The sequence below is a fragment of the Panulirus ornatus genome, chromosome 35 (assembly GCF_036320965.1).
Source record: "Panulirus ornatus isolate Po-2019 chromosome 35, ASM3632096v1, whole genome shotgun sequence".
Lineage (NCBI taxonomy): Eukaryota > Metazoa > Arthropoda > Malacostraca > Decapoda > Palinuridae > Panulirus > Panulirus ornatus.
The window spans coordinates 9,924,183-9,950,606 of NC_092258.1; positions in this window are offsets into that span (position 1 = coordinate 9,924,183).

Below are 26,424 nucleotides of genomic sequence, written 5' to 3' on the forward strand. Positions count from 1 at the left end.
ATAAGATCAGGGGAAGGTACAAGATATTGTATTTTGGTTGACATCATTCATAACCTTCTTGACCATGATTATAATCTCATTGACTATGATCATAATCTCCTCCTTGAGTATTATCATAATCTCCCTAATCATGATCATAATCTCCCTTGACCATGATCATAATCTCCTTCTTGACCATGATCATAATCTCCTCCTTGACTATGATCATAATCTCCTCCTTGACCATGATCATAATCTCCCTGACCATGATCATAATCTCCTTGACCATGATCATAATCTCCCTAACCATGATCACAATCTCCCTGACCATGATCATAATCTCCTTGACCATGATCATAATCTCCCTAACCATGATCACAATCTCCCTGACCATGATCATAATCTCCTTGACCATGAATGCAAAACTTAAAGTTCATAATTATCTTTTTAATGAACTTGCGATGCCTAGAACGTAAGTCGATATTCCCATATCCATCGTTAGTGTGACACGAAAAAAAATGATAAAGCGTTTCTCTTCCTCAATTCTACCGAGCAACGAAAAGATTTTCTCATGTGTGTATAAGATGTATCAGACCCGCATTGTACCTACGTAACTACGACTGTGTATTGCAGTTTCATTTTCCCTGGAAGAAGAACTAAGGGACGTCCATTAACCTACAGTGTTGTGCATAAGGAATAAGTTATACGGGGGTATCTGAAGATCTAGGATCCTCAGGAGACTAAAACAGCTTCGGTGCCTGAGAGACACTGATTAGTAAGACCCAGGAAGGACGCCTTGTCTACCCTCATTTGCCTCACACTCCCGACCCCCTCCTCCCTTAGCTGGTCATCCACCTGATCCCTCTTTTATCCCTCTCACCGCCTCATTATCCCCTGATGGCTTTACTCTTTCCTTTGTTTCCACTGTTCATCTCATAATGATCCATCCTTTCCTTTTCTTTTCTTTTTTTTTCATCTCGTCGAATCTCAAGGGTCGGGTTAGCATTCATGATAACATAAACCAGAGTTAACGCCATCGTGTTCAAGGATCACAGCGTCCTCCTCAAGGTCATGCCCTTGGGTCGTGCCTTCGTGTTCTAGGGGTCGTACCGTCATGCTCTAAGGGTCGTGTCGTCAAACCCTTGGGTCGCAAAGACATGCCCTTGGGTCGTGCTGTCTTGTTCTAGGGTCATGCCGTCATGCCCTTGGGTCGTGCCGTCATGTTCAAGGGTCGTGTCGTCAAGCCCTTGGGTCGTGCTATCATGCCCTAGGGTCGTACCGTTGTGGTCATAAAGTTTAGACTTCAGGCAGTATCACGGCTGATAAAAGTAGTGACCAGAGAGAAATAATGAAGTATATAATAACAACATAAATGCAAGGACAACACAGCAAGGAGCGAGAGGAGATCCTGTGAAGGAGGAGGAGGGTGAGGAAGAAGAGACTGTGGCACGATAAAAGTAACGACAAGTTTACGAGAGAAAGTTACTGAGGAAACCACACTTGGGATCAGACAGTTCTTTCCACTCCTGCTGGAAAACTGTGCCGGGCCTCAGATTGTCCAAAACTTGCGTATAAAAAGATACAAAGGAAGTTATATTGGAGTCAGGGTAAAAGTTTCCCCTGGCCAGCTGGTGGGTGGCTAGACGATTATATCTGGTGGCGCTCGCAGGGGCAGTTCCCACCTCCATTTATTCCTGACCAGAGGAGAAAACATTAGTCGCGATCCCGGTCAGTTTAACTGTCAGCACCGGGTAAACAGAGACCTCAGGAGGCAAACACCATACACACTGCCAGATAAGTGTCAGCACCAGGTGAACAGAGGCCTCAGGAGGCAAACACCAGACACACTGTCAGTTGTCAGCACCAAGCAAACAAAGGCAGTAGGAGGCAAACCCCTAACACATTGTTAGTTAACTGTTAGCACCAGTAAACAGAGACTGGAAGAGACAAACACCAGACTTACCGTCAGTTAACTGTCAGTACCAGGTAAACAGCAGCTGGACGAGATAAACACTAGACCATATTTCATTTCATATTCCGTCTCGAAGAATGAAACCAATTTCAATCATAATGACAACGTAGGTTTATTAGGTCAGGTGCCTAACGTGACTGACCCGGGTGATCCAGCACCTCTGCTGCTTCAGCTGCTTTCGTTGATAATAATCTCTCTATACCAGGTCTGGCCAAGTGACCACTCAAATACGTGTCTCAGTTAACCGTATATCAGTGGTATACATAATTGGGTTTAAAGAGTTGAAATCCATAACAATGGATTAAGCCTTTTAGCCTAAGTTCATTTGTTAGCTCAGAAACTCCAAGTCGCACAGGTCCTAGGATACGTGAGATGACTTAAGATATGGTGGTTTGAGAGACTGGGAAGAAGAAAAAGCTATTTCTCTTTAGTATGCAACGTAGACAGTTTTGCTTTCAAGAGTGGGGAACACATGAAACGAAATCAACGCGCGGAAATGCAAATGTAGTTGAAATGTATTGAATATTTTGTCTGTTGGGAGTAGCTCAAGAATATTAAGTGCTTTACGATCGTTAATGTAATCGTTGTCCTTAGTTATCTTTTATCATCAAAGATAATTTGTTTCGTCCTTGTTTGCATCAGTGTAAACACTACGTATCCATGAGGCAGAAGGGAACCCACACCAGCGACGCAACATTTCTAAACTGTTGTCTATTGGTGGAATTGCTCATGCGTGTATCACGCATACCTGCACAAGAATGTTATTCGTCAACTCATAAATTATCATCTCTTTAGCTCATGATGTTATCTTTCCCTCTCTTGGTAACAATAGCCACACCTGACACGCTCACCCAAGCCCACATATACAGTATACCTGTAACACAACACAAACCCAGATATATACCTGTAGTACAACACAGAGGATCTTGACCCTGACACCAAGGCACTATATGGCAACAAGCACCATGACCTGGTTTTGGTGCCATGACGACATCAAACGGCAACAGGAGCTCTCGACTTTGGTTTTCGTGATCAGTCGTATGGCAATGGATTACTCAAGGGAGAGACTGATTTAGGAAACTGATAACCAGATCATCATCACATCAAACAGGGTCGTGGTCTGTAGTTCACTGTTGGACACCTGGAGTAAAAGCTATGAACGTGTCTGGCATATCAATAGGCAAAACACGGACTCGCAATCAAGAACGAAACTTTACATAAAACTTGGCTCACATTGAGATGGACGATCAAGATCATAAAGATTTACTCAGAGATGGACAATCGACATCATAAAACTTTGCTGAAAAAGGAGAGTGATTCTTTATGATGTCGATCGTTCGTCTTAGACTAGAGCAGAGTTTTATGTACAGTAAAGTCTCCTCCTTCCTGACAAGTGACTGTGAGTCTGTGTTCTCCCTGCTTGATGGCGACGCACGTTCGTGCCTTTTACTGTACTGTGTCTCGCAGGCAAGAGTGACTGGCATACAGCCGATGGAGTAGATGCCATTACGATAAGGAATTGATTCCAATTACGTTTTTACTTCCCACTCCTGACTAGTCCAGAGACGTCAGCTGACGAGGAGAGGAGCCACCGGCGCCCGGAGAGAGAGAGAGAGAGAGAGAGAGAGAGAGAGAGAGAGAGAGAGAGAGAGAGAGAGAGAGAGAGAAAGAGAGAAAGAGAGAATATTGGTCTATTTAGCAAAGGAAGTTGATCCAGTGAATAACACAGAAGTGTGAGGAGTCAAATGATTCATCCGTGGACGTGATGCAGGTGCGAGGAGTCAAATGACTCACTCACGGACGTTGTAGAAGCGTGGGAGGAAGGGGAGGAGAGTCGGATGATTCATTCGTAGAAAGGTGGTGGAAGTGTGGAGAGTCAAATGACTCGCCCAGCAAACGACAAATATTTATCAAGGACAAAACGTGGAATATGAATGATTTGAAGTTCAGAGTTGGTAAAATCGCACGAATTGTGTTAACTTGATTGCATACTGAACGAGTTAAGAAGGAAAAAAAAAGAAGAAAGAATTGAGAAGGATAAAATAGAATGACGTTCAGAAAATAAAGATGCTTTCTACATTTGGTTGTTTCAAAATGACGGAATGTCATATTCATGCAAATTTTTTAACCCAGGAGCTCACCAAACCTCTTCCAGCCATTTCCTGCTTGTCTACAGAGGATATATATGAGACTGTCTTCGACAATGGAGCACAATGACGCCCTGGAGTCCTTCGCCATCAAAGAAATGCTCAAATACAAGATAGTCCAGCGGACAAAAGAATCGAAACGTTCCCCTTTTTTTTCTAGTTCTGAAGAAAATTATTCTGTACAGCTGGTTTCCATCGTGTCTTCTGTAACAGCGTCTTGTACCCACAGTCGAGAGGTACTCCTGGAGTGGACCAAGAGTCAGGTCACTGACCCTGTGAACCTTCACGAGGCCAGTCCATGAGTGGAACTGCTTCCATTTGCAAGACTTTTCTCTGAACGCTGCATGTACCTTCCTGAGTTGAAAGACCTTTGGTAAAATGACCTCGTAATGCCCATTGTCCAAGGTTTCCGGCTCTGATGCTAGCAATCCTGTTTGATGAAGGTATTGTGTGAGTGTGTGTGTGTGCGCGTGTGCGTGTGTGTGTGTGTGTGTCTGTGTGCTTACTATCTGTATCTAACGGGGAGAGAATTTTATACTTGTGTTATTCTTTCTCTCAAACTTGCTATACATGGATATATCCATCCCCTTCGCTATCATTATTACTTTCATCAAACTTTGATCACCTCTGTTATCTTTAGCCACAAACTTTACCAACGGTCTTATCAACACTTATTTCCAACATTTTTATTCTCTTCACCAACACTGTATTTCCACCATCATCACTCTCGGCTTCAATCACAACCACTATTCATCACTATCAGTATCCAGACTTTGCCATTACATTCACCATGATCATCACCATCATCACGGTGGCTTATTCTTCACCAACAGTGTCATCATCACTAGCAAACACAACCGTCACAATCAGCAACCCCGTCAACATCTTCACTATTCCTCATCATCATCTTCACTATCATCCACCCACTGCTACCCCTCATCATCCACATGTAATTCACTATACCCATCAAGATTTCACTTCGAACGTACTTGTTTTGTTTTTTTTAATTCCTTCTTTTCTTTGTCTGGTTCTCTTTAGGGTTGTAATATTCTCTGGAGCAAATATTCAGATTATCTTCAATGACATTTTATTACTTCAGATACAGAGAGAAACATTTCCCTAATGACGAGAGGTTACTTATTGTAATACAGAAGTTCTTATTCGATATTTTGATGTCAGCTGCCAATAGTTCCAAATGCCGGTCAATATGATGCTTTTCAACTACATATGATTACTTATATATGAGGCAAAATTCCACCCGGCTCTTTTAGTCGCTTTCTACGACACGCAGGGAATACGGGAGTAGATCTCTTTCTCCTCTTACCCCAGAGTTTTCGACGTGCCGTCAATGGGCTGAGTCATGGCAGGTGAAGCGGGCGGGGGGAAACCATAGAAAGGTCTATGGGGCCTGGTTGTGGATAGGGGAGCTGTATGGTCTCGGTGCATTACACGCGACAGCTACAGAATGGATGAGGCAATGCTGTTTTTTTTCATCGTCTGTTCCTGACGCTGCTTCGCTAACGCGGGAAACAGCGATCTAGAGTGAAAGGAATGGGAAAAAATAGTGACCTCGGTACTAATATATATATATATATATATATATATATATATATATATATATATATATATATATATATATATATATATATGAAGTTGAAATCGCAATTCAGTGGGAGTTCAGTTAATTTCATTTAATATGTAATTTTTCTATTCATGCAACACTACATATTTCACGGAGACAATCCTCTTCATCAGGTGCAAATAATTTGTAAAGTTTTTTTCTTTTTTTTAAAATGCCAACACCAACACAAAAATCCCGTCTCGCCTCTGCCATTCTCGACTACATACTAGCCTGATTGTTAAAGGGAATGTGGGGGGGTGCTGTGTGGTTATGGGGGGGGGGTTGTTTGAAGGGGTTGAGTTAGTCTGGGTAAACCATCCCACCCCCACCCCACACAAACCACCCCCCTTAACCACACGGCATCCCCCACTTTCCCACAATCGGTCAGGCTTGTGTGTGGTCGAGAATGGCAGAGGTGGAATTCTTGTGATGGTGTTCGGACTTTAAGAAAAGATGAGGAAGACTGTCTCCGTGAACTATGTAGCGTTGCATGAATAGAAAAATTACAATCTAAATGAAATTAACTCCTACTGAATTGCAATTTCAACTTCATATATCTTTTTTTTTTTCCAAAAGAAGGAACAGAGAAGGGGGGCCAGGTGAGGATATTCACTCAAAGGCCCGGTCCTCTGTTCTTAACGCTACCTCGCTATCGCGGAAAATGGCGAATAGTATGAAAGAAAAGAAAGAATATATGTATATATATATATATATATATATATATATATATATATATATATATATATATATATATATATATATATATATATATATATATACTAGTGACCATGCTTTTGCGCCCGTGGGAGGTGTTGACTATAATATCCACTGAATAACAATGAACAATAATTCCTGGCAGTGTTTGAATGAGGTTATTTCACTGGAATTTCAGTGGCGATCGCTCAGAGTGCTCCCCCTCCTCTTTTAGTCTTATTACATATCTTTTGGCACTGGTCTTTGTGCCAGTCAACACCTCACACGTCAAAGGTAATAATAATCTACCAGGCAATTTAGGAACGTCATTCCTGTTCATGAAAATATATTTGAAGCAATTCTTTATATTTTTCATTTTTTTTTTTATATTCTGCCTTGTATGTAAGACTGAGATCATACTCACTTTTCTACAATCACAAGGAAGGTTTATTTGATTTGATGTTCAGTCTGTGAAAATATAAATCTGATCAGAGAACATGAAATATCAAGGCAGGAGAATCATGTTGATGGGAGATATCAAATTTATTTCGTGTTATCTCTAAGAAATGATTTCAAAAACATCGGATGAAAAGATGCGATTCTTTTTCTTTTTCTTTTTGCTACATCATTTCCGATTTGTTCTCTAGGTGTACATTGGAGAAATATGCTCTAAAGAAAACACGATGATGAAGAGTGTCACATAATCTTCAAAAGATGCAAAAACTCTCGTGTATCAAGAATGTCTGCAATTGCCATAAAAGGTTTGTAGCTAATGTACAACAAGGCCACACATGGCCATGGGACTGACCATGAGACCATGAGACCATACAGGTCTCTCAAACTTCAGGCTTGATAACGTGTCCAACATTTACCGGATCCTCTTCAGGTGAGTTAAGGAAAACTGGAAACGCAGAAAGGGAGACAAACAGGGCAACTGTTGCATTCCAACTGCCTATGAATAAACCTTACAGCGAAGCTGGTGGTGCGGGAGCTGCTCCCTCCTGGTAGGGAGAAGGTCCAGGGAGTATTACAGGAACCACACCCTGGGGACGGGTTCCGTGAAGTGTGGGAGCTGGGGTTCCCCAAAATAGCAAGTTCATGCAGGGAATCTTTGACCTTTGATGCCGACCAAAATGCCTGCCTTGTACCGCCGGTCCTCTGATGAATGTGAATACAGCTGGAGATGTTTTGTTATAATCCTCTCAGGCTGGGGGAGCGGAGGAAGCATTGCATGTATCCTTAACACGAGAGACAACAACGGGAAACCCAGTTGTCTCTTTCTCTAAGAGAGAAACATGAGAGCGGACGCAAAGAGCATCAAATATGGACGCCTGTAATGAAGGACGTGATGCAAACGAAATGCCTTGCTTAACTCCTCTTCTAGTGACGATTATATATCACCAGTGGGTACAGGACGTGCTGTCTTCTCTGTCTAGAATTACTATAACCAAAACCGTAAAAGGTGGAAAGGATTTCTTCACAACTCAACCCTGGACGAAATAATTGTCTATAATATTATTCCATTTTTCCAGATCGCAAGGCCAGAACATTTCATGCCACAGTATTCATGGACACAGCTTCAACAGCACTACAAAAATTACTACCCTACTAAGGTTTTTCTTTAATACGTATAAGCACAGGTGATTGAGTAAGTCCTGCATTGCCCTCCTGCAAGTATTCGTAACCTATATGGTTTGGCTTAATGGTTAGCAGATAAGATTGTCACTACTCCTACCCAGAGGTAATATTACTGGTTACAACACTTGAGCATTCTATTGCCACACAGGATGGCTGTGTCAACAAGTTGTTTACAGAGCCTCCCTGCATCACCGCACAACAATACCAAACAAAGGTTTAATATCAGAGACCAGCAACCCTGACCCACAGTGCTGTGTTAGACAGGCATGTGAAATATCTTTACAGCTCTCGTCTGATCCCACCAGGTGAAAGACACGGCAGACAAGATACGTTCCATTAGCTACACAAAATTGGAGGATACTTGTGTCTACAGGCACTAGTTTACCGTATTTGTTTAGCTTGATATGTGTGTTATTGGTCAAGGTAATTTATTCGTGGAAATGGAAATGGAGTGGAAATGACCCACGATAGACCAGACTCTTGGAGACGTTGACAGACATCTGAGCAGAGGTTACTCTGGCTTTATCTGTTGGGTCGCAATGGTTTCTTAGGCTCATAACAATACACATGAACCATCCACTGGATGGCCATTCCTCAAGAGTCTCTTATGGGGAGGAGGCGAAAGGCTGCCTTAGGCATATACCCTGAAGCCCCTAGTTGCCCTTGGAGTCCTCTCACCTGGTCTTATGTGGGTCAGTCAGTATTGCCACAAGCGACACACTCGTCTGTCGTCCCTTGATACACGTAGCGAATTTACTTTATACAAGTCCCGTTTTCACTTTTTTTATCAGGAAAATATAGAATATTTGGAACTCCTACTTTTAGGGAAGGTAATAAAACTTTTGCTCATAATCTGAGACCGTTTTTCAAAAGCCAGCACAAAGAGTCGTAATCTAAGGACAAACACGATTACTTATCTCTATGTAGAGATTCGATTTTTGGGGGCACGTATCCTGTGTAGGATATTTTCATCTTCCGACTAAGTCGACAAATCTTTTTAAAAGCCAGGAATACCCTGAGGAAATTACCTTGATGTTAGGTTGGGGGATATTGGGTCATGATGCGGTCGTAATGCAGATCAACTTGCGAAATTGATATTGGTCAATGTGATCCACGCAAAAAAAAAAAGGAGAGAAAAAACTAGATTTTTTTTGCTATATTTTGTGAGGAAACATTTAAATGGTGCGAATGATAGGAATATGATATGTTGTTTCGTCGGTGTCTATGGACGAGAATGGGATATGTAGACACATACACCCATGTCTGAACATGGTGTACCGTGGAATATAGATGTTATAACCATCGACTGTATCATTTCAGAGTGATCAATAGCGCACCTCCTTCGTGATCATATGTCCTCTGTGTGTGTTAGTTGCTGAGTAGAAAATCGCTTATGATTGCAAGGTATCGGGACTGGACCCCTAAAACCCAAGGCACTTACCATAGAAGGGATGAGTATCATATTACCATAAATAAAGTCAAGTATTCAGGTCTTATTGCGTCCATCTCCCACAGCGTATGAACACTAAGCATTCGGTGCTGTCTTGTTACTCTAGATTCACCGCATACTGCCCCAGTCATTAGATACACTAAAATATGTAATATATAATGTTATATACACCCGAGTGTACATGACATTCTACACATTCATGGTGATAACCAGTGAATATATCAAACGATGTATATATTGATGCTTCCTTAACATTCACCGTGATAGTGACCCAACCAACACGAGGTAAAACTACACACAGGGTGAATCAAACCCACTCGGTGTAAAAAAACAGATGTTACGCCTTATACATGACAGCAAACACTTATGCTTGCTAAACATTGATCAACGAGAGAGAGAGGGCATTAACGCGATGCATTATCTGGGGCTGTGAGCTTCCTACCTCCCGGTAAAGAACGTGAGCTAAGCCCGGAAGGATCATACAGAGTTACGCATTAAGAGATCTGGAATTATTTCAGAGGCAGAGGAGGAGCGGTGGAATGCTGCGAGGCAGATGTGGAAGCTTTTTACTCACGTAATGAGCCTGGTTGAGGATGTGGATGTGACTGGAAAGCCTGTTTGTGCGTCGTCTGCTCATGGAGTTGTGTTTGGAGTTAATGGTGATAGATAAATAGATAGATAGAAAGATAGATAGATGAATAGACAGATAGATAGATAGACAGATAAATAGATAGATAGATAGATGAATGGATAGATAGATAGATAGATAGATAGATAGATAAATAGACAGATGGATAGATGGATAGATAGATAAATAGATAGATGAATAGATAGATAGATAGATACAGATATATTAGATGATAAATAAACGTCCATGCCCCAGATTAAAGATACTTAAATTGGTAACTTACTGTCGTGAAGACGATTCTTGTCGTGGTAAACACAAGAAAAAGAACTAGACAATGTTGTCTCTCAGACCTTTAAGGTCAGCACGCTTCAAGGCCTCCTTGTCTCGCCAGTTCTGGATCACTTGAGATTCTGTAGAGTTGAAAAGAAAACAGTCGAACTCTACTCGAAGGTTTTGCAGTTCACGACAAACAAATGCAGTCGTTGGAAATGAAATACGACGATTTGAACACCGAAGTTTGTTAGTCAGAAATATTACGCAAGATCATTGTGATGGGTTAGTTTAAACTTTGAAGTCGCGACTCCAGAAAATTGATCACTTCATGATGGCCAAGTTCACAGAGGGTTGACAATACCTGAATCATACATTCCTTGTCGTCCTCCTTCCTTGATGTCGACACATCCTGAGGACTCAGTGCCTTTGCGGTGACCAATCCTTGTGGGATGAAACCCCTAAATGGTCCAATATCCTTCTTAAAGGTCTTCGAGGCACCGAATACCAAAGACATCCATTCGTACTGTGAACAAGGAAGGATACGAACCCGAAGAATAAGTCTTAACTCATGCCTTATTTCGGTTCATCACTCGAACGCAACACTCACGTTTCATCACACGAAATACCTGAAGCAAAAGCTTCCAGAGCCTCTCAAATATCACCTGGGTCCGTAGTATAATTACTATGATGCCCAGGGGTGTGTAGTTATATCTGCTGCAGCATGCAAATACCCTTGTACCAAAACATACTGAACCAAACAAAGGCGCAAACGCTCTCGCCTGCATATGAATAGGATTCATACAAAGTCTCAGCTTAACCAGCATACGAACAGTGGCCTCCAACAGATGCATACTGACACACTCAGCAGTGTTGGTGGTACTGGGTTTGGGCAGTTGAAGCTCTTGTGGTGGTGATGGTAACCACTAGTAAGGTTGATGTGGATGGCGTGGTTCTGCTGGTGGAGGGTACAACACAAATATTGCGGTATGCGACGCGTGACTGTAAAATGGACGGCAAGTGAACCATACACAGCATTATGCAAATGTTTGAAACATCAAACTGACCGAGTTTTGACGGGTTGCAGCGAGAGGCTCAACATGCGTCCTGCATTTAATCAGGGAACTCCAGAAAAAATTAAAAGAGGGTGACTGTACAAACCATTCTTACACTATAGATAAATTACGTCCTATACCAACTGATTGGTAAGATTCATCTACATCAAGATTCTAACTGTGCCATGTCTGGCAGTGAGAGAGAGAGAGAGAGAGAGAGAGAGAGAGAGAGAGAGAGAGAGAGAGAGAGAGAGAGAGAGAGAGAATTCTGTATAATGCCCTGAGCATTATTATAACAATTTTATTCAAGATCCTCTCACCGTGGGGTCGGTGACGAGCAGTGATACGAAAGCCATTCAAGCAAGTGCCGACTTACGGTGACCAATGGTTGCACTGTAGTGGTGGTGATGTGACTGCTACGGTGATCATAGTCATGGTAGATAGGTATGGGCTCAGGCTACGGTGTAGGAGAAGCCCGAGACGACAAAGAAGGACGAAGCACTGAGGAAACCTGGGTCTTCATGAAAGACTGAGGAGTGCTGGGGAAACTGGTGTAAAATGGGAAAGGAATTGGGTGTTGGGGAAATTGGCGTAATGGAAAGGATTGGGGTGTTGGGCAGATTGGTGAAATTAAGAAGGATTTGGGGTGCTGGGGAAGCTGACGTGGAAGGACTGGTGTTAGGAAAATTGGTGTAATTGGGAAGGCTTTGGTGTTCTGGGGAAATGTGTAATGGGAGGGACTTGGGTGCTTGGGGAAAGAGAGTGCCGATCAAGACCTGCCTGAAGGAGACTTCAGGACTTAAAGGAAGTTGAGGAAAGCTTAAGGTCTGGGCACCTCAAGCACCCGACATTAGCGAGGCCAGGGAGACAGCAACTGTTAGGTTATGTATCGGCCAAGTTTGCCTCTCTCTCTCTCTCTCTCTCTCTCTCTCTCTCTCTCTCTCTCTCTCTCTCTCTCTCTCTCTCTCTCTCTCGTGCCAACTTTGGCCACAATATCGCGGAGGATCCCAAAGTGATGTTCATGACGGTTTTATGCATGAATTGTGAAAGCTGTGGGTGGGAGGGAGGCAGCGCGCTGGCCCCACACGTCATGAGAAGAAGCACTCCAAACTTTGCACCGGCTCTTCCACGAAGGCGGAACTTTAGCCGCTCACAAACACACACAGAATACTGCTGCACCTTCGGAAGTCTTCGCTCATCACAGGACTCGTAATTAGAGCCTTCTTTTACTCGTTCATTTACCTCTTTTTTCCATCGTGATTTGCCTTCTCGTTCTTTCACATCCTCTTCATCCTCCTTCTCTTCATCATTTTCAGAAGCCAATTTTTTTTACTGTGGATCGGAGGAATGTATGTATATATATATATATATATATATATATATATATATATATATATATATATATATATATATATATATATATATATATATGAACATCATCTTGTATATCGGAGCTATGAGTTATCATTATCATGTGCCTGCAGATCAGAGCTACGCAGACCAACACCTGCAAAATACTTCAAGCACAGGTTCCTAGCACACGGATACTCATGTGCTTAGTTAGTCAAGAGGCCAGTGTGGGACAGTGGTGAGTAATACACAGTGTGTAGCACTGTAGTAGTACACATGTGTAGCACTGCAGTAGTACACAGTGTGCCGTAGCGTTGTGGTACACAGGGCGTAACAGTGCAAAACAGTGACAAAGATGTCCCATCAAAGAGCAAACTTAGCCTACCAGACCAGCATATTTCTAGCATCAAATACTCTTACAATCATGTACAGCTTGACCATGAAATAGACACGTCTTCCTTCCTCGAAAAGACTTTCTGGTTGAGACTGTTGTGTGTCGACCTGGGCGAAAGCAAACCCAAAAACCAGCAATGCTGTTAAACGTCAGTCATGCTCGTGTTTCTCCCTTGCCCCCTAACCGACCAACCATAACCAGCACAAACCAATCTAGCTCACAGCAATGCAATATTGTCAGCTCATCATCGTTGACTTCCAAAAGAGTCGGAGCGGCTGAGAGCGTTAATGAGGTGGTACCTTACGCCATAAAATCATGACCCATCGGAGTGTATAATCTTTTGTATCGTTCTTAAATGACTATAATTTGGAAAACTTAGCAAGCAACCCCGCGTGAGCTGTATTGTCAGATGTTTTAAACCCTGGTTTAATGTCTGATGATGTACAAGCCTCATTTGTGGTAATCGATTCCAGTTTGTGATCTGCTACACACTATACCGCTTCATGTTTAAGGTATCAGGGGATGTACAGTAGGAGCACTAAGAAGTAATTTCTTGTAATCGTACACTTGACTGTTAGTGTTATTGGAGGAGGTGGTTGGGATGGTGTGGAAGTGATCACGTCTCCAGCGATGTGGCGCAGCAGCAGCAGCAACACAAGACGCAGCCAGTCAGTTGCCCGCCCTCGACCCTCACATCTACCATTGTCTATCTGTCTCATCTGCTCCACTACGCTGACAGGGTCAAGCCTTCGCTGCTTTCATCATAAATGTAGTTCCTACTTCTCCTACTCCTTTCCCCACCTGATTTCCTTCATTTTTCATTCATCTCATCTCCACACAACTCCACACATGAACGATCCACTCTCGCATCAACATCACACTTTAACTCTACTGGAGGATCTACCACTCTTTGTAATACATATCCGACATCAGAAACCATTAAGATATCCAATGGATGAGAGCTAAGAAACCTGCAACTCGAGATTCTTGTCATGAAAGTGATCCCGGTGTTTACCAGGAAGGGGGACATTTCTGTCTTTACGGCCCCGCAGTACAGGAAGAGGAGAATATATATTCTATTGTGGAAGAAGAGGCATCCACCCAGGGAGAGGAGGAGGAGGAGGAGGAGGAGGAGGAGGAGGAGGAGGAGGAAGGTTGCCAGCACCAGGTCAGGGAGGAAGACAGGATGGTGGCACAAGGCTAAGGAGGGAGATGCTGGTGGCGCCAAGCCAGGGAGAGAGAGAGAGAGCTAAGAAGGGAGATGACGGTGACGCTAAGCCAGGGAGGAAGATGATGATGATGCCACAAGGCCAGGTAGGGAGATGATAGTGGCACCAAGACCATGAAGGGAGATGATGGTGACCCTAAGCCAGGGTGGAAGATGATGATACCACGAACCCTAGGAGAGTGAAGAGGAAGGCACCAGGCAAGGGAGTGGAAGGAACTGGTAGAAAGACTACGAAATATACCAAATATGCTCACTGAATTAATGGTTAAACATATTGCTCTGCTTGGGTGAATTCCTTTATATCTGAAAGAAAAAAAAGAAACTAAGAAAATATTCCGTTAGGTAACGGTTCACAATTTCCTGTACACCTTCCCATGGTTGTGAACTTTACTGTGAATCACCTCGTACAACAATACCAGTATTCATATTATGAATACTAGTCTGCAGAATGCCTTCAAAAATGAGTTCCTCTCTTGAAAAATGCAAGCAGCGATGCAGTTCAAGAAGATTTGCCAGAAAGGAAACATTCATTTCTCGTTGTTTTCACTAAGTCTTTCGTCCCTGTGGGTGGAGAGGTAATATATAAACTGGAGAGAAATACCGCAATACGACCACAGAGCGTAAAGGAGTATAGCAAAAATACACTCTAGAAGACGTGGCTTTGAACAGGAATTCCACCGAAACAAAATAGCATCAGCGATCAACAACAACGCCATTCTCCTCACACAATAGAATCCGAACTTCACTCAGTCGAAAACTGCAATTCGATCTTCCTCTCTTATACTTAGCTCACCTTCTACAAGTAAACCCTGATATGATACCCACTGTATCTACCCATTTTCAAAGCAGTCGAAAGAAAGAAAAACCTGCTTAAGTCGGTCTGTTCCTAATAATCAGAGACAAACTGAATGTGAGAGTTGAGGGGGAAAACAATGTGAATATAGAACAATCCAGGAGTGGGTAAGCTACTGGCTTATCTACCCTCACACAGCTTTAGAGATGTATCTATAGATCTGCCATCTCTGCAGTAGAAGGAGGTGGGAGTCAAATATTTTGTATCAGCCTAATGTATAATATTTGTCACACTACATCACTCTTCATGTCATGTAGTATCAAAATATCTAAGTGTTTCGAAGCATTCTTAAGATGCAAAACAAAAGACAAGCAATGAAGAGATGAAATTTTAAACAAACACATACATAGGTGTAATCAACAAATTTTTGTGTCATATCACAGTAATAACAACTGTGTCATGGCACAGTAACAATAGTTGTGTCACAGCACAGTAACAACATTTGTGTCATAACACAATATCAACAATTGTGTCATAAGGAAAATGAGTTTCATATATATCTATTTTTCTTCCCAGGAATCTTGGTTGCCTCAGTAAACCTTCCTTTATGGTCTATAATGACGTCCTGGGATTTGATGTCACGCTGGGTCATGTCAGCGTCCCTGACTTGCTCCTCAGTTCGTCTTAGGCCGAGTAATAAAGTTGTTGAACTTATGGACATAATCCTGCGTGCAGATATATTACCCAGGATGATCTGCCGTGGATGGTAACGGGGATATTGTTTAACCCAGGATGATCTGTTGTGGAGGGCAATCGGAATATTGTGTTACCCAGGACGATCTGCCTCAGAGGGCAAACCGGAATATTGTGTTACCCAGGATGATCTGCTTTGAATGGGGACCAGAATTACTTTGACGAACACTGATGAAGGAACGCGAAGAATCAAGGAAGTTCTGATGAACGTTATTTGACGACGTAGCGCAAGGGAAAGTGACGACGACTGAAGAACCTCGTGGAAAAGTTAAGAAGACAAGGAAGAGCAGAAAATACGAATCTCGTTGAAATAGAGGAAAGAGAATAACTAAGGAGAAAGTTCGTGGCGCAGAGGAAGAAATAAAACTGATAAAAATTGCCTCAGAAAAGGATTTAGTGGTCGAGTTTTGGAGGGAGGAAGGGAAGCGTCCTTCACGAAGGGAACGACCCACCAAGTTATGCCTCGAACGTTTCAGAGGGACGGTGGAGGTTGGAGGAGGACCTCCTGAGTGGCTCCGTCGTACTCTCCGAAGAGGAGGAGGCTCCTCCTGCAAGAGGGTCACGTAAGTATAAATACTTACGATTCCTGATTTACGATGCTCATTACTGCAACCGATCCAGGACACAGACAGAACACGTGCGGTATTAATCAAAGCCTTTAGTGAACGCAAGGATACCTTGAAATGAGGAGGTAGTCCTCGTCAACACAGAATCAAATCCTTGATCGTTGAGCGGGAAGAAATAGCGTCTCCAGTAGGCTAGCTCATGAGGCTGGTCAATGACGAACTTAGTCTATCGTGAGCTCAAAGAGATGACGGAAGAAATTTCTGGTGCTGTTTAACTGGCACTCAAGTTAAGCAGGTCATCTTTACCGTACGCTGAGACTGACTTCTTTCCTTCATGTGCTTTAAAGTTTACAGGATCTGAACCTGAATGGAATTCTGTGTATCACAATAAATGAAAGAATGCGTCCTAAACCTCTACTTTTATATTCCACTTGTAGGTGTTCTAATCTACTTACACATTTTTAATATGCTTTCATAACCTTATGTGCTTTAATTAGAGGTTCTGAACCTGATTGGAATTCTGTGTATTACAATAAATGAAGGAATGCGTCCTAAACCTCTTCTTTCATATCTCACTTGCAGGTGTTCTAATCTACTTACACGTTTTTTGATATTCTTTCTTAACCTTTAGAGATACAATGAGAATATCGATGCCTCTCACATTAAGGCTAGTCGAACACTCATCTTTATAATCTAACTCTATCAGATAACATCTATCTGTGGTATCGAACGAGAAGAACAGGATCCAAACGTCCTCCTACCACCCAATCATCAGCAGTGAGGTCAGGGTGTCGCGTGACCCCAATCATACCTCAAGGTGACCACAGACATTGACAACACTTGAAATATTTTCTCGAGGAATTTGAGAAATTCTGCATTTGGCTTGGCGCTCACGTGGGTGAGAGGGAGCCACACTTGGCCGGGGGGTGGAAATGGACGTCTGAAACGAATAAAGTTTCCCCAGTCTGTGGCCAGAATGGATGGGGGTGTAAGAGAAGGACAAGGGGAAAAAAAAGAACATCAGGAAAGAGGAACAAGAATGGGTACAAAGGGAGAAAGATGTTTCCTCCCCTTAGCACAACGACACGACCTTTGAGGTTTGAACTTCGACATGACCTTTAAGGATCAGGTTTAAGGTCATGCCATCACATCCAAAGGTCAGTCCGTCGTGTTCAAGGGACTGCTTGTGATATATGAATACGTTCGTTTCTAAAAGAAAATAAAAAATGTGTTGGGTTTTTACAGCTGTTCGTTGTATGTTGTGTGAATGAGCGCTAAGTCTGTCACAGTTATTAGTGAGAAAATAGATAATGAAATAAAGCATTTATGGAGCTTAAATTTTTTCGTAAGCAACCGACAATGAAATTTCTGTTTATATATATATATATATATATATATATATATATATATATATATATATATATATATATATATATATATATATATATATATATATGTATATATATATATATATATATATATATATATATATATATATATATATATATATATATATATATATATACGGAAAAAAGAGAGAAAAAACAGCTATATATTCAACACTATACGTATTATAAAAACTTCCAAGTAACAGTAGGAAGAAAGAGTTTCTTCCACTCTCGACCGCGGCCAACTACTTCACATCGAAAACATCGATTCATATGACCACAACTTTACCAGATGCGCACCATCCACCTATCACTTTTACTGTGAGCTTCCCCCATCACGGTACTATGGCCAGGAATGTACACCCACCACTCAGACCCAATGCAAATATCCGGCGTCATTACATCACCTGTCAGACTGAGGATATATCCATAATTACCTCGACAGTTTATATATATATATATATGTATATATATTTCATCATTATTTTCTGAGAATCGTGTAAAACCAAAGGTCAGGACTTATGAGAGAGAGAGAGAGAGAGAGAGAGAGAGAGAGAGAGAGAGAGAGAGAGAGAGAGAGAGAGAGAGAGAGAGAGAGACAGACAGACAGACAGACAGACAGACAGACAGACAAACTCAACACACCTGCAGCAAATCAACTCATCTATTGCGGGGAAGAGAGTAAATAAGAGCCGTTTCTCCTAATGATCTCTTTTCACCAGATAACTTTAATCCTAGTTTCCTTCCTCTGACCACACTGCACAACCACATTCTTCCTCCAGCTCCTGGAAACATGACATAGGACGAGAGAAGAGAGTGAATTAAGAAAGGGTAATGAGAGACAACATACAGACGAAAGCGAGAGAAAGAAGAGGAAGAGGATAGACTCAGAAGTAAAAGTAAGCACAGTATATGTGAGTTCACTGTAGTGTGATTATTTTTGCCACTGAATCGTAAACAGTGTTCATGGGTTCTAATGAACTGTAGCGAACTCAAGGGAGGCACACCCAGGGTGTATATGTCATACACAGACAACCTTACCAGCACGTCACTGTACTTATACATTGACAGATCCACACATCACCTCACTTACTAATTAACAGAACCCATGACACCATACACATCATTACAAGAATCACCAAAACATATGTGAGTATCTACATCACCACAACAATGTGTTAGTACAACCTGTCATCACAACTAGAGCCCTAACCATCACCCATATATCACGACAACAATGCATCAGTACTGCCATTCATCACAACCAAAACATCAACCATCACATCACCACACATCACCATACTGACAAGTCACCACACCAGCACCAAATAAAGCATTCAGTTCACTACATCATCTCATCACCACACTCTTACATCACATCTGACACAGCTAAGACACCGTGAGATATTACCTGATCTAGACTCCAGTTGAGGGATATGTGTATAGATTCCTCCCCATGTTAGAGAGCTGGTGATCCTGGCTGAATCATACGTGTGCTAACTTCCAACTGAATATCACTCCTGTAGAAACACTGTTGAACTAGCAAATGTGGTATGGCTGTCATAAAAATGATGAACGACAGACCTCACTTGCTCACGCTGAGGTAAAGGTATGAGAAAAGATCTACACTGTAAAATGACGTACCTCTGTCCGTCCGTCACCAGTCTTTGAAAAGGTTGGGGAAGATACCAGTCGCACGATGACTAACCCCTATCGCAAATGCCTATCATTCATCCATATCCTTGGCATGGAAGAAATTGCTGGCTACAACGGTAAAAGATTTTCGGAAAAAATATCTCATTCTTGGAAGGTAAGGCTATGCCGACAATATGAGAGGTACAGAGAGGGAGAATGATATGGCAAGTGATTATACCACTGAAAAGTGCCATTCCATCTTCCAGGTTGTGGTGGCCAGCGAGGAAAGGAGTGATGTTGGTAAAGGAGTGTGTGTGAGTGTATGTGTGTGTGTGTGTGTGTGTTGGCCGGCGAGGAAGGGAGTGGTGTGGGAGGGTGTGGTGGCCAGGGTGGGAAGGTGTGGTGGTGAAGGGGAGGAGGTGTGTGGTTGCACTCCTCAGTGGCGAGGAGGACCTAAATATCCTATTGATCACTGACAAGGAGCAGATGGGAGGAGAGACGCACGAAAAGATTTAGGAAGGATAAGAATAAAGGGAAAAGAAAGCCTGTTGGAGTCGAGACATATGATATTAATCTCTTATTGGCAATATAGAAAACAATGATTCGTTACTAGACAATCAGAGGACGAGGACTATCTCTTAAACATTAATCCTTCAGTGAAAAAACTTTAACATTCCCCTGGATGGTGTCTCCATGGGTGACGGGATGCCCTTGAAAATAACTTACACAACCTCCACAGCCGTGAAAAATAAGATAGTGACAAACTTGGAAAAATCAGATGTAATTTCTACAGATTACGTTCATAATATACACAATTAGATATATGTACAACCGATACGACATACAAATAATTAAATTTTGGTAGAAACTGTATTTGTTGGGGGAAGGGCAAACACATATCCCCTGTTTTGCAATGCTAATGCTCAACTTTATTCCAAATATATAATAATGCAATTTGTCATTCTGGCCTGTGATTTAATACACATGAAAAGCCGCTGGCGTTTGGCTAATTCAATACAAATGTCCGGATGTACGTAGAACAATGGGATTTGACCTGCGGAATACAGTGTCAGAACGTATCTCATCAGAGATGTAGATGATAAAACCAGAGGCAATATATATATATATATATATATATATATATATATATATATATATATATATATATATATATATATATATATATATATATATATATTCCTGTGAGTCCATGGGGAAATGAAACACGATAAGTTCCCAAGTGCACTTTCGTGCAATAATCACATCATCAGGAGAGATACAAGAGAGAGAGAGAGAGAGAGAGAGAGAGAGAGAGAGAGAGAGAGAGAGAGAGAGAGAGAGGTTGTTATCGGGCTCCGCCTGCAGTGGGTTATCACCGCGAGGTGAGAAGTCATCTCTGGCGTGGATGTGCCACTAGGGGTACAGACAGCCTCGTCAAAGGACGTCTCACTCCAAAGGCGTCCACGTTTCCTGTTTACAGGAAGAGGTTTAGATGAGCCTTATGAGACGCACGTGTGCGTGTGTGTGTGTGTGTGTGTGTGTGTGTGTGTGATTACAAATTACGATTAATGTATGTGTTTTGGTTACGAGGAGAGAGCTTTAAACTCGTGTCCCTCTGTCTCTTAATCTTTATATATATATATATATATATATATATATATATATATATATATATATATATATATATATATATATATATATATATATATCATGTTCTCGTATGTATGTATGCACACAGACACACATCCTAGCTTACGCTAGGTACCCATTTCATCCACCAGCCCCTTGGGGAAGGTGAACGGCTGGGGTAGTCTGTGGACCGGTTGCCACGACCTGGATTCGAACCTGTGTGGGTTTGATCCCAGACGGACCGTGCATGAGTGACAGTCAGTTACGTGTGTGTGTGTGTGTGTGTGTGTGTGTGTGTGTGTGTGTGTGTGTGTGTGTCCAAAAATTTTGATAAAAATTCTAGCTCTACAGAATTAGAGAAACAGGACTAATCAAAAAGAAATGACGTGACCCTCAAAAAAGGGCAGACCTCCCGAAATACATTAGTGGAGATTTTATTCGTATTAATCTTAGAGCCTTTGAGAAATTAAATCGTAGAGAGAAAAAAAAAAGGAAAACGGAAAGTATTAGTATTTAATGAAGAACCTTATGAGTAAAGCTAGACTATATGCTTTCGCGTTTCAGCCTGATTCTGTGTACCTTCTCAAGGTATAGAAAAAAAAAAAGGAGAAATTCTAACCACGGAAAAAAAAAACTGATGCTCTTTTTTGCCCCAATTTTTTTTTTTTACGAACTAAAGAGCCACAACCGTCATCCTCAAGAAGGATTCTGGTGTACCTTTCCTTACCCCAAAGGTCGAGCTATGGTCAACTAAGTGTAGGAAAAATAAAATACTCATTGCCAGTACAACTTACGAGTTCTGTCGCGATATCATCGTAAATTTCTGAAACTCGGCGGTAAAGAATGAACCTCCGGAGAGAAGAAGAAGAAGAAGAAGAAGAAGAAGAAGAAGAAGAAGAAGAAGATAAGAGAGGTTCAGGGGGGGATTAACAATCTCTCAGCAAAGGTTGAAGTCAGGTACTGCGTCTTGAACACAAGAGGGTCTGTGTATATCACTCACACACATCCCTCACAGCCACGGGGAATTAGACTACAATGTGCGTGTGTGTGTGTGTGGTGTGTGTGTCTGTGTGTGTGACTGTATCCTTCATAGTGGCACAGGACGTGCACGTGTCCCTGAAACTATACAAAAGCTGGTCTACAATCACAGGAAAAAGCCTTTTGATAAAAATAGAATAATTTCTACATCGTAATCATCGTGAAACAAGAAAGAAGTGAAATAATCGCAACCCGGAAATAATCAGAGACCCTCCAGCGTTCTTCAGAGCTAACTGTTACGTGTTATCACTTATTCAACTTGCTATTTCGGACGAAAATAATGCTCTTAAAATGAAGCTGGAGTTAAGGAGCTTTCTTTTTTTTTCAAATGAGTAATCTAGTACCTTCTTCTGTGCTCTTTTTCTTTTGGCCCCCAGCAACAAAGCAAGTTCAGAAAAGAGGGAGTTCAGTCTTATTGTCATCACCTAACGTATCCATCTTCCCACACTCCAGAGGGTGACGCTATAAAGTAAGAATAACACACTCTCTTCTGAAATACGAGGTCTGATGTTTTTCATGTATTTTCTCTTTTGGCAACGGGCCGTACCAGATTATTTCTAATAGATTACAGTTTAAGATTAATGATTATCTAAATCACTAAACGTCCTTAACCTTTTCCAGTGGACAGCCTGATGATTAGATGCGTCCACACACGCCTGCCACAGATGGGAATCGAATCGAGGATCAGCGAAGGTCATTGCCTATTATACATGTTGTAGAACTTATTGAAGAGCTGAGAACGGAGACCAAAATATACGAACCCAAAATAAAGACGCAATCGACGCCATCACTGACCGATACAGGTGACCACACCACAGCAGATGTTCGCATTCTTATTACTGTGTACGGACGAAGACATGCGCCCAGGACTGTGGAGGTTAGAAGAGCCAGACCTGCGTGGATAACGTGAGGCTCACTCCCGTCCTTCGCTACATAACTGGAAACCTGCAGCCTAGACAGCGCCACGTCCGTATTGTCTGGCACAGGGAACAAGCCTTGGCCGGGAAACGGCTTCCCCTATTAACCGGATTATTGTGGCACGCGGCCGGATAATTGTGGCCAAATGTGCGTGTTTCCGGAACCCATTGCCACTTGTACTGATCTGGGACAACAAACGATCGCACAACCACAGTTTACTTACGTCTTTATCTAATAGAGATTAGAATCCGCTCGTGTGTGTTTTGGGGAAAACGCTGCAATTGGCGGGCGGGGATCATCAGAAATTACCGGGCGAGAGAAACATTCGTCTGTGTCTTATAGATCCGGTTTTAGGGCGATTCAACCTCCTTCTGGAGAGACCATCGTAGGTTCAGGAACACAGGAGTGGAGTTACTACTGCACAAATGAACCTGGGATTAACCTAGCATGACCAAGACCTGGTGGTGTCTGGGAAAGGATCCATTTTCTAAGTCGTCAGGTTTAGCTGTGGCTTACGAAACCTTAGCAGCACCTGTGATCATTTGGATGTGATCACATTTTTCTTTGATGATGTGGCTTGAAATCATCATATAAAAGTTAACTTGTATTATATAGTTTGAAATCATCATATAAAAGTTAATTTGTATTATATGAACATTTAATTAGAATTGTTCTGTATGTGATGATGAGATTTAATGACATTTCAGTATTGGTTACTTCGTTACTGTTGCCATGGTCACTTTAAGTCACTTTTGTCATGGCCACTTCAAGTCACTGCTGCCATGGTCATTTCAAGTCACTGTTGCCATGGCCACCTCAAGTCACTGTTGCCATGGCCACTTCATTTCTCGTGACTATGTCTTAGATCTTGATGAACTTTAACCCTTTGTCTCTGGTTCAAATCCTACAATCTTTCATCGACTCCTCATTTCCACAGCTTTAGATTACGTTTCTGGAGTAGGGTGATAGTCCTATGAATAAAAAGATGACTCTACGCATGTCAGAAGAACAGAACCCCAGAGGAAACACGTCTAGTCTTACCTGGAAGAAAAAAAAAACAAAAGAAATCATGAGAAGAAACTGAATCAATCAAGATACAATGATAGACAATAAGATGCTGGAATAGTCAAGAATTCCGTAAGAAAAAAAAGAAAGGACTGAAGAAATTGTAAAAATCCAAAAGAACATGAATAATAATAGGAAGAAGAGAAAAACTGCAATTGGAAGTGTTGGAATCATGCCAAAACTGAGACTTGAAGAAGCAAAAAGAAATCCCTTCACAGCAAAAGGAGTTTGAATAGGACTCGGTGTCCTACCCACAGGACCCCGACGCTCACACCAGGGCCCGCCACCGCACCCGCAGACGGTGACGAAGGCAGGAACAGCAACAGCAGAGGGAGGGAGGAGGCTGGTTGGTGACGGTGGTGAGCGCGAGAGGTGAGGGAACTGGAGAGGAGGCAGACAAAGTGTGAGGAGGGAAGGAAGAAGTAATGACACATGAGAAGTAACGTGTATGAGGGAACAGGAGACAATGCCTAGGTAAGACGGTGGATAGAAATATGTACAAAAGACGCAATGAGTTACACAGACTTAGACCTATAGATACACAGACGACATAGACCCCCCAAGCGAAGTGGTCTGGCTTTACCACTATTGGACATGATATAGTCCCCTTAATAGCAGTAGAAGAAAAGGATAGCAAAGCAAAGGCTCCCTTCCCAACCCTCCATCCCCGTCGTCAACGCCCACGTATAGGAAACAGGTAATTGGAAAGGTCGCCCCACCACTGGTTGTTTCTACGGTATATCCTCAGAAACACTAGAAAAATAAGGTCACAATGAAATGATATCATTTGATAGCTGAGACAATATAGTATATGAGTGTGGGACAGACACACCAGGATCTCGTTTCAGAGTTCACCTTAATCAGTGGCATGAGTAATGTTCGACTGGTTTACCACCAGACTAACACTTCTGTTGGAAATCCAGCTGACACCAGCTGTGAACTCTCTCCAGGTGGCATCTAATTCAACTTCGTGTCCTAGAGCAAAAGAACGCTAGAAATGTAATCAGGTGTGATGTATAAAGTGAAGTATACCACACTGTCTTCATACACATTTCCTGCTTTGCAATATTCGTAGGTATTTGTTCGCAGTCTTAGTAAAACTTCATTTTCGCTGTCTTGTTAGAGTTGAAACCAAGACTTATATATTCATGCAACGCTTAAAGGCACATTAGGTTGAGGTGTCTAGGACTGTTGCATTTTCGTGAGGTCATGGAACACAATGTTCAGTGTTTGACCCCAAATAACTCAGACATGAAGCTGCTGTGGTGGCTGGTTATATGACACTATATATGGTATCTAACTAAGCCATCTTGACACGTATGTTGGTTCACGTTCCCTACTTTGTCTGTGTATTCCGTCTGTGGTCTTACCAAATCTTCTAACTCACTTTCTTGTAAGTAAACTATCATGATCAGTATGGCCACACATTCACTACGGTGTAGGAGTTTTACCGGAGGTTGCGACAGGAAGGAGAGGCGTGATGACATGGTTAGACTTTAGTCTTACTTCTGTCAGTGCTCCAGTGGAGAGAGAGGACCCCAGCCTCCCAGGCCTGATGGGAGTGAGGGACAGTCAGGCAGCTGGTGTGGTACTACCACACGCATAAGGGGAACCATATGAGCTGATGCACAGGATGTGCGCGTGTCGCTGTATCCTATGAAAAATGATCAAGTCCTTCTTATCTAGTTCTTAGACGCGTCAGTCACACGGGGGTTTAATATCAACACGCAGTGCTGGATGAGTCGCTGTTGTGTTGCTGTGAATATACAAGAAAAGGTTAGTTTTGAGCCTCATCACGCAATGCTGGATGGGTCGCTGTTGTGCTGTTGTGAATATACAAGAAAGGGTCAGTTCTCAGCCTCAACACGCAATGCTGGATGGGCCGCTGTTGTGCTGTTGTGAATATACAAGAAAGGGTCAGTTCTGAGCCTCAGGAGAGGACCAAAGAGCACTTGGCAAGCTTCAGCGTTAAGTCTGTCTTCCACAACCAGTCACCCTCGCTGGAAAACATGAAGCTGTTAAGCTCAGTCTTAAAAGGATTATGGACGTCACTTCCAGTTTATACGTCGTAACCTAAACAGGAAATTAGTCGTAATATACGACACATTATTTGCTTTGCATAGTTCACTCGTTACGTCTATGGAATATTTAAGTTACGAGGAGTGGCTTCAGTAAATGAATGGTGAAAAAAAAGACTTCGTTTTATACAACGCA